This window comes from Lactuca virosa, chromosome 4 (assembly GCF_052849685.1).
Source record: "Lactuca virosa cultivar CGN04683 chromosome 4, Lactuca_virosa_CGN04683_v6, whole genome shotgun sequence".
In the NCBI taxonomy this organism is placed as follows: Eukaryota; Viridiplantae; Streptophyta; class Magnoliopsida; order Asterales; family Asteraceae; genus Lactuca; species Lactuca virosa.
The window spans coordinates 154,086,927-154,097,894 of record NC_136429.1 but is presented as its reverse complement, the minus strand read 5'-3'; positions in this window follow the sequence as shown (position 1 = coordinate 154,097,894).

Sequence of the window (10,968 nt, the reverse complement as noted above, 5' to 3'; positions counted from 1 at the left end):
CAACGCCCCTTCCTTTGGCAAAATAAACATATGGACCCTTTGGTAATGGGACTATCTCAGAATTAGCCTTTCTCTTTACCATTTGGTCAACCGGGTTGACTATGGCCAATCCCTTTCCATTGGGAAGAGAATACTTTTTCTGGATTTCCAGTGTCACCATTGTCACTGTCCATAAAGTTTTTGGGAAGTTGATCTTCTAATCAAATTTGCTTCACTATTGTTCCAAATCATTACTGATTCAGTAGCACCAAACAAATAGATATGATCATTAAGGTTCATGTCATAGTCTGTATCATAGTAGTCCCAAAGGAATTCACTATGTGACTTAGAAAGTGATTGAACATCCAACTTTCTCAAGACTTTGAAACCCAACTCTCCCGGCTTGTCAATATGTGACTTCATCTCTAAGATGTGATCACACATAGTCCTTGCTTGCCATTAGGGCTTGAGTGACCTTGAACTTGTGGGTTAGGGAGAATAATTGGAGGAGGTGGAGGAAGTAAAGTTCCAAGAGATTTGGGAAGATCATAGATGTCTGAACTCGACATCTTTTGGGAGATATTCAAGATAGTTGATCTAAAGTCCTTAATATAACACTCAATATGAAATATTAAGGCTAGGATCCAACAACCTATTTATAACTGGAAGAGGGATGCCGTAATCCGAGTTATAAAATAGTTGAAGGTAGGTAAATGACGATTTACCAATTTCCACCATGAAAAACGAAATAATTTAATTAGGTTTTTTACTTGGATTTGAAACTCCTAGATCTTTTGAGATTCATTGAACTTTTCAATGGCATGTTTCAATCTCGAGTGTGCCCTTCAGGTTTTGTGACTGGGATGCCGAGGATCACAAAACAAGGTGTGAAGTAACCATGCAAATATACTTGGTACCCTTAATATTTACCCCTCAATCGATGTGCCGGTTAACCACACGAGCTCCACCGATACTATGATAAATATTAAGTTACCTTTTGCCTACTTTGTTAAATCCAGGTTAGTGTGCCGGTTAACCACACACGCTCCACTAACGGTTTAAACAAAGTGCAAAGTGTAATTTCATGGATTAGCACCTTATTCACATTTTCCTAAGTAACTAAGATTGGGAATTAATAAAAGGTTTAGTTACTTAGTATTTATCATTAATACTTTTAATGAAGGGAGAATTATAGTCCTTGTCCTACCTGTTCGGCTAATGACCCTCCACCAGTCAAGGAAGCGGTGGGTGAGAGTGGACACCCATTAAGCTGTCATTTTATAGGCAACAACCTTATACCCCCCTTATAGACCGGCTTCGTGAATGAGGCCTACTAATGGTAAGACGACTTGCTCTTATACATATAATATATTAAACTTTTAATATTATAATAGTATAAGGATGTATTTTAGACATTTAAAATACTTGATGGTTTAATCTATTAATTAAACTAGACTTTTAATTTAATTAAACTCAAACCATATATTTATGGATTTAATAATACTCTTTTAATTAAACGCTTTAATTAACTATTAATAAAGTCCATAAGAGTTAATTTGAACTATTCAACAAAACATCATAATTCCATTTATTAAACTCAAAATTAAAACAATTTAATTAATTGTTTAAGTTATGAACCCAAGAGTTTTAGAATTCAATTCTTTTTTTCATAAAAAACTTTTCTCAAATTCCAAAACTTGAGGGCAAGTTTTGTAATTCTTGAAAACCTTTGGATTCCATAACTTATGGAATTAATGGTGTTTTATGATGAAACTTTCCATGTTCCATAACTTAAGAACAAGTTATGGAATTCTTTAAAACATTAACACCAAATTTTGTAACTCCATAAAAACTTTGAATCAAATTTTTTTTTAAAAAAAAAAAACTTTCATATCCATAACTTATGGAAGTTTCAAAAACCCTTAAGATCACAACTTTAAAAAAAACTTTTGAGCTCCAAAATTTGATGACAAAATTTGTAACTCCTTAAAACATTTAGATCAAACTTTTAAAACTAATAAAATAATCATATCATTTTATCTTTTACTAAATTTGACATAATTCAACTCATATAACAAATGATTCAAATTTTACAAATAATTCGTTTTTCACAAAACAAGTAATTATCTTAAAATTTGACAAACGTCATGTTTTTTTTTCCTTTTTTTTCCAACTTGAAAATAAAACATTTGCATCAATATAACAGAAAACAACCCATGGCTCTAATACCACTGTTGGGTTTTGAGCATTCTAACACTCCTATGGTGTACATGCAACCCTATAAACCTTGGATCTATGTTTTCTCTATTATACATGCAAATATTAACTATTCCAAGGTTTCATCCTAACTAGCATATTATGAAGCACCTATACTACAAAGTTCTAGTTAGATGACATACCTTTTGATGTAGCTTGATGTCTTCAAGCTTTAAGAGCTTAGCCCCAATAGTGTGGAAGCCTCAAATGGAATCACAAATCACCAAAACACCTTGGAAGAACTTGAGAGAATATGTATGCACACTAAAATCGGCCCACTCTTATTTTCACACACTTGTGCCAATTTTGTGAGCCAAGGACCCCTTTATATATTATGGAGGATTAGGGTTACATCCATGTAAACCCTAATACCCATGACCTTTCATTTACATAGGATCCATAGGTTAAAAGCTCCATGGACCATCCATGAAAGCTTAGCCCAACCTAGATGAACTTGGCCCATTCCATATATATAAGAGTCCATATTTAATTAGTTCTTTTTTATCACTTAATTAATTCTAAATTAATTCTTGATCAATACTAATTAAATAATATGATTCCATATTAATATATTAGAACTTATAATATATTAATATAAATCATAAATATACTATTCTCAAAAGACTATCCATATAAATTGTGCTGGTGAAGTGCAACCCAAATGGACCATGCCGGGTCGGGTCAAGTACATACCAAATATAGTTATGGACTTAATCATTAATCCAACAGTCTTCGCCCTCAAGATTTGACGACATTACCTCTATGGGGTCCGTTGTACCATTTACACTGACCACAAGAGTTTGAGGTACCTCATGGATCAGCCGAATCTGAACATGAGGCAGCGTTGGTGGCTAGATGTTGTGAAGGATTACGATTGTGATATCCTCTACCACCCGGGGAAGGCCAATGTTGTGGCCGGTTTGCTTAGCCGCAAGGCAGCCCCGATCAGGGATATTTGCTTGAGGATGACAGTAGTAACTCCGCTTTTGGAGCAGATCCGAGAGGCCCGACAGGAGGCTATGAGTGAGGAACATCGGAAGAGCGAGCGTATTGTGGGTCAAGTTTCCTCCTTCGACTATGATAGCCGCAGGTTGTTAACACTACACCATAGAGTGTGGGTCCCATATCATGGAGGTGTACGCTAAATTTTGATGGAGGAGGCGCACAAATCTAGGTTTTTTATCCATCTTGGGGCAACAAAGATGTACAAAGATCTTCATCCTGATTATTGGTGGCCCTGCATGAAGCGGATTGTAGCCTGGTACGTCGAGAGATGCCTGAACTGCAGGAAGGTCAAGGCCGAGCGCCAGAGGCCTCATAGCAAGACACAGCCGTTGGATATCCCTATGTGGAAATGGGAAGATATTACTATGGATTTCATCACAAAGCTTCCCAGGACCACACGAGGGGTGGATTCGATTTGGGTCATCGTGGATCGGTTGACCAAGAGTGCTCATTTCATACCGATCCAGGAGAACATCTCGGCCGAGAAGCTGGACGATATCTACATCAGATAGGTAGTAGCTCGACACAGAGTTCCAGTTTTCGTGATTTCTGATCGAGACGTGCGATTCACTTCCAGATTCTAGAAGAAATTCCATGACAAGTTGGGTACTCGTCAGCACTTTAGCACGGCTTTTGACCATCAGACGGATGGTCAGAGTGAGCGGGCCATCCAGACCTTGGAGGACATGCTGCGAGCATGCGTATTAGACTTCGGTGGTAGCTGGGATACCTACCTTCCCTTGGCAGAGTTTTCCTACAATAATAGCTACCACGCGAGCATCGACCGTCCTCCCTTTGAGATGTTATACATGAGGAAGTGCATAACCCCGATATGCTGGGGTGAGGTAGGGCAGAGGGTCGTGGGGAGTACCGAAGTGGTACTCAAGACGACAGAGAGGATCCAGCAGGTTCGGAGCAGGCTTTATACTGCTCAGAGTCGGAAGAAGAGCTACGCCGACAGACGCCGATCAGACCTGGAGTTCCAGGTCGGGGATATGATTATCCTGAAGGTTTCACCTTCGAAAGGTGTCATCCGGTTAAGGAAGCGGGGCAAGTTGGGCCCCAGATACATTGGTCCTTTCAGGGTTGCAGCTAGGGTGGGCAAGGTGGCATATAGGTTGGATCTGTTAGCCGAGCTTAGTCAGATCCATGGTACGTTTCATGTCTCCCAGCTGCGGAAGTGCCTAGTAGATGACTCTACGGTGGTACCTCTAGAGGATATTCAGGTGGACGACAGCCTGAACTACATCGAGCGACCAGTAGCCATCCTTGACAGGAAGACGAAGGATCTGAGGAACTAGAAGGTCGATTTGGTGAATGTGCAATGGCAGCACCGCAAGGGCTCAAAATAGATTTAGGAGCCAGAGGACGATATGAGGGAGCATTACCCGGAGTTATGTTCGGCAACAGCAACAGACTTCGAGGACGAAATCTAATTCAAGTGGGGGAGATTTATAACATCCGGGATTTATAAGGTACTATTTATGTAAGGTTAATAGTTTTAAAAGGTTTGGGCTTAGACCTTTGGTCCCTTGTAATTGGGCTGAGGAAGTGCCGTACGCGGAGCGTACCTTGCAATGTACGATCATCGTACTCAATAGATTAGAACGCGGAAGCCATACACGTACGCCCATCATACCAAGAGTACGCGCAGCGTACGCATGCAGGTTCTAAAACCCTTGATTTTAGGGTTTGATCCCTATATAAAGGACCTTATGTCTTTGGTCTAGCCTCCCTCTCACCTTTAGTCAGCCACCACAAAAATCCTAACCCATATTTGTGTGTTCATGTGAATTGGAAGCCATTTGAGAGCATCTTAGTGTTGTTTTGGTGTATTGGAAGAGAAAGAAGTTTGAAGAAGGAGCAAGGATTCAAAGGGAGCTTGTAGATCCAGGATATTAGCACCACTTCTGACTCATTTTAGGTATCAAGCTTCAAACTTGATCATTGAATGCTTAGATTTGATTTTGGGGTGTTTTATGTCACTTTTGGACTCCATTGTTGAGGTTTCTTGTATCTTGATAGTTTCAGATCATAAGAGTTGTCCTTTTGGGCTCCTAGAAGCACTTAGAGTCATAAAAAATGGACCTTGATGGTTAAGCCACAACCATGCAAGTGTTTGATGGTCATAAAGTTTTTTTAAGGACCAAAATCATGTTTTGACCCCCAACCATGCATGTAAGCACATACAGTTTGTGACTTTATGGGTTAGGAGGTCTTAAAGGACATGGATCTACATTCTGTATGTGAAGACTTAATGGATTAAGTCACAAATGGAACCCCAAGGGAGCTGGCCAGTACACTAGGCATACACCCTGGTACTCCGCGCGTACTGGGTTAACTTCCCGCTTTTGGTCAAGGCCAGCGTACGCTAGGCGTACGTGCTAGGTACGCCGCGCGTACGCATGCAGAGTGACGAACTTGGGCTTTTGGGCCTTAGAAGTTTAGGCCTGGATAGTTGGGCCCCATGGCTCATTGTAGAGCATAGTTTATAGGCTTAGGACTGAGACTTAGAGTATTAGGCCTTTGGGCCATTTTAGGCCACTTGAAATTATTTATTTTCGGCCAAGGATTTATTGGGCTTGTAATAAGGCCCATTTGGTGAGTTGGGCTCAATTTGGAAATATGGGCCATTAGTAGGCCTTTAGTGGTCCATTAGTGAGTTGGGAAAGAGAAGATGGAATTGGGCCTTGGGTATGGTCCAAATTAGACCAAGGGGTAAAATTGTCATTTTACCCTAAGAAGTATTATGGATTTTGACTTAGTGTTGTTATCATAATGATAGTCGGGGAGTCATCGGAGCAGCTGTTAGAGATTCCTTTTCAGTGATATTCGACACTCAGCTTTACTAGGTGAGTTACCTTCCAGTAGAAGTGGGTCTAAGGCCACAATGTCGGCCCACTAGTAGGAGTTGTTTGTTAGATTATTGTCTTTGTGATAACTGTCTGGTATGCCACTATCTGTTACGCTTTATGTGCTAGGATGCTATGATATATGTGTTAGTAGTATTAGGGGTGAAATAGTCCCCGGTTACCGGTTGAAAGATACCGAAGGGGTAGACAGTACCCATGAATGTCTAGCAGTATGCTTATGTTATGTTATTATGTGGTAGTGGTAGGGGGTGAAATAGTCCCCGGTTACTGCTTGAAAGATACCGAAGGGGAGTTCAGCTCCCGGTTACCGGTTGAAAGATACCGAAGGGGAGGCCAGTTCCCGTTTACCGGTGGAAAGATACCGAAGGGAAGTCCAGCTTCCGGTTATGCCAGTCAGATATCGGTTGAAAGATATCGAGGGATAGGCATTATGTGTTTATGGTATGTGGTATGATGGGGGAACTCACTAAGCTTTGTGCTTACGGATTACAGTTTTGTTTCAGGTCCTTCTTCTTCAAAGGGAAATGAGTCGGCACGGTAGCAGCGCATCACACCACTATTTTCCGCACTTTGATGTTCTTGGGATTGTACTCTGACATTGTTACTACACTATGACATGATTTTGAGACATGATATTTGGCTTTGATGAAATGAAATAACTTGATGTTGCTTTCTTAAAATTGTTTTATGAGTTGTTATATCAAAAATGAAATTTTTGGTCATGATTTTTTGGATGTTACATCAATGGAGATTAGTTGTTGGATTAAATGCAATTATGGAGTCATCCTCTTGGAATAAGAATTACATCACCAAACATCTAGTTTGATCAGATTTTGGAATTCATTTGACCGTAAGTCTTATGATAAATGCAAATCTTATTTATCAAGAATGATGACACTAACACCATCCAGTAACAGAGCATATGTTGGAATTAGTTTACACTAATAGACCATTCAGATTAACCACGATGCATGTTGATCCAAATGTTTACATCACCATCTTGATTATGTGAATGAGAAGTGCATCACCAAATATTCAACTGGATAGAATTTTGGAAATCAATAGATCATAAGTCTTATGACTGATACATTTCTCATAGTATCCTGATAAATGATAAACAAATCACTTCGTTATGCTATCATTTGTTGGAATTAGTTCATGCTAACTTTCCATTCAGAGTGGTCACAAAACGAAGTTCAGACTCAATTTGACAAAAGATAAGAAACTCGAATCTAATAGGATAGTGAGAATCTTGATCAAAAGGTTAACCATCGTCTAATGGAATTTTTAAACAGTTTCACAACTCGTCTCAAATCAAAGTATCACCATAATCAATATAGTTGGATTGAGAAAAAAAATCATTGTCTGATTTGTAAGTGATGAATCATATTGTACTTAAAACTAGTTCATGGTTTATACCATGAATAAGTATTACAAGAGTCCTTGGTCTTGTAAAAACTAATAAAGTTCTTATTAAATGCTCTGTGAGATGGATTACTTCGTTGGACACCCCAACAAGTTTTTTAGAAACCCTATGAGAACAAAGTATTTGTTGCTCGAAGGGCATCTTTCAAAAGAAAGAGTTGATATCCAAAAGAACTAGTGGGAGCCACAGTGATGTTGATAAGACTTAAGAATCAATTAACAAAGAGCCCAAGGAAAAGCACTAGCACTTAATTAAAGGTTAAAACCTATTGAGAAAAAGGACATCCTTTTGTCTCTTCCACATAGATCTAATAGAAGATACTGTGGACCTTACTGACTCCATGTCACATGGGAAATGAGTCAATGATAGATTGTGATCAGAGTCTATCGGCTATCGGAAGCTATGGAAGGCCCTATAAGCCAAAATTGAGGAAGCTATAAGGAATGAGATTTAGTCCATGTATGTTTGAAATTTGATCCAACACTTGGTACTAAAACCATATAGTATCTTTAGATCTTCAAAAGATGACAAGTGTGAATAGGAACATGCATATATTCAAACCAAAATGGGTTGTGAAAGATATATAGGCTTGGGAAGTCCACTAATGGATTATAACAATAATATCATGTCTGGATCATTTTCTTTGATGATAAATTCAAAGGTTGAATTACGAGAAACAAAAGACAGTCCATATAAATGTCAAAGCTAGTGAGAGCGATGTTGTCCCTTGTATTGAAATGGGAAATGATGTCGTAACTTTCTTAAGTATAAAAGCTTTACTAAGGAATTGTTTCGTTGTCAAACACATGGGCTGAACAACAAAGCATACTTAGATTCCATGGAGATAGATCTAAATGAATCATTGATTTAAGGCAAAGTACTTGGAATCTCAAGAAAACTCGAGTTGTAGAAGTCTTAAAAAATTCATGCCAGTAAAAGTCATAACATGCTTTAGATCTAATGACGTGTATGCCTTATGCATGACAAGTCATATAAGATCATTTTGGCTATAATCAACGAATCCAGAATCAAGAATATTCTTTGGAATCCTAAAAGATAATATTATTAGTATGGAAGAAATCAATGAAAGAGTTACATTAATGGTGATTTCCTTACTAATAGAGACATTTCCGTTTAGCAGTCAGAGTTTGCAATCTTAATAAATAATAAAGTATTAGCCTAGAAGAATACCAAGTAATACACCTAAGTAGATTTGATAGTAAGCTTAGAGTATATTGCATTGCAAAGAAAAACTATGTAACTAAAAGAAATTCATCAGTGACCTCAGTGTTGTACTCAATCATTGATGTTTCTCTTGAAGTTTCTTGCCTCTAAAAGGTGACTTTACCTTAAGTAAAGATCCCAAGTCACATAAGATCACATGGTAAATACTTAGTAAGTACCTTCAAAGTTGTACGGACATCATAGTCAATTGAAGAGAATCTTTCCAATCCATTCCTTAAATCTAAAGTCATTGAACAAGTTTAATATCCACATAAAGATCTAATGACATTAGATTTGCATGTGTATTAACTTGAGCACTTTTAGTTTAGTTTTTTTTAATTTAGGAACTGAAGCAATAAAAGTCACTATTTGATTTGACGATCATTAAGCGGAGAACTTAATATTTGATGGAGATCAGTCATTTCATTTAGGATATCATTGTGTTCCATTTTTGCATGTATAGAACCACTTCCAGAGTATTAATTTATTCAAACATCCATAATCGGTCCTACCCCTGGAAGAAATTAGTGCTTTAAAATTGTCATGGAGCATTAGTATATTGTCCATGGGATGCACATAACAAACTTTACGACCAATACTCATGAGTACTTTAAATGGAGATTTTAAGGTGTTGGAATAACCCACACTTAGAGATTACTTCATGGATTCTATCACAAGTAATTCTAAGTTGGTAATATCATTTATTCTTCAAATGGAGATGCATGAAATTTTTTCCTACAATCTTTTGTGTATTGGTTTCTCCTTAACGTTGTTCGTAAATGGAAATCATATATTGTTTGACTAGATACGACATGAGGAATAGGTGGAATCTATGTAGTCAGTTTATTTGTTCACTTCTTTTTTAAATAGTTGGAGTCAATATATTTGGACCCCTCGATGATTTGGTGTTGATGTTAAAATGCATGGTCATGCTCAAACTGAATTGATGGATCAATTATGCAGTTTGCTTTTAGTTGACACAAGTCAGTATCGGGAAATAGAATCATGAACGTTTGAGATTGACTATATTCATGTCTCACGTTCATATAGATATCTTCAATAACAAAGGATATTTGATCACTTATCTAAGGTCTATATCACGACTCTATCTTGTAAGTATGGAAGATACATTTAACTTTACTCTCTACTCATTACTAATGAATATTAGACCATATAGTGTTGGTAACTTGTTCAAGTGGGAGTGTTGGAGAATGGTGCCCACAGTCACAACATAATCACAACAATTGGTAATATTACTATTAATAGTAAGGTCCTTTTGGGTTATACGCAAGAATAGAAATAAGCAATAAATGATATGAGAAAATTGTAGGGATTTGATTTTTTAATTAATTAACAGTCTTTAATTAATTAAATGAAATCTAGAAGTTTTGGAATGTTCTAGAGGATTAAACAAAATAATTAAGCATTCAGATAATTACCAATTATATGGATAATTATTAGGTGACTAGATAATTATCTTTTAAGGGTTTAAATCATACCCTATAAATAGAGGGGTATCTTACCGAAATTAGATGATGAGTTTGCACAAAACCCTAAGCAAAATTTGTCTGCCTCCTTCTTCTCCTGTAACCACAAAAATCCCGACACCACGACGTGGTGGCTACACTGCCACGACACGATGACGCTGTTTACATCAGCTTTGGGTTTTGGTATCCTCATTCAATACGTTCGATGGATTGGTTGTAGTCGGATGTTGTTGTTCTGAGTGTCATGGGTGTGCTACGAAATAGGAGTTCTACGTTGAAATCTTAGCACTCCTCAATTAATCAAGGATCTACGAAGGTTTCAACGACTACCAAAGGTATGTATTCTTGCATAATTAAGTTGCAATTGATAGGTTGTTCATGGATCTGTTTTTCAGGCCTATTGAGGATCAAAATTATGTTGCTTCCGATGTCCCTTAATGGTGTTTCAGTATCCTTATAGCCCATCAATCCTTAGGGTTTCATATTTAGGTTTTGTGGCAGTAAATAACAAACGATCGATGGCTCGAAAAAAAACTGTTGTGGTCCGGGAAAACGGTAGTGGCTAGAAACAATGGAGGTGACTATAGATGTTAAAAAATTAACTAAAGATAAAACCTCATAAATGGTTCGTGTGGTTTTCCAAAGTCTGTACTCTATGTGGTTTCAACTTTTAACAAATACTTACCGTAGTTTCAAAACTTTTTAACAAATAGTCTCT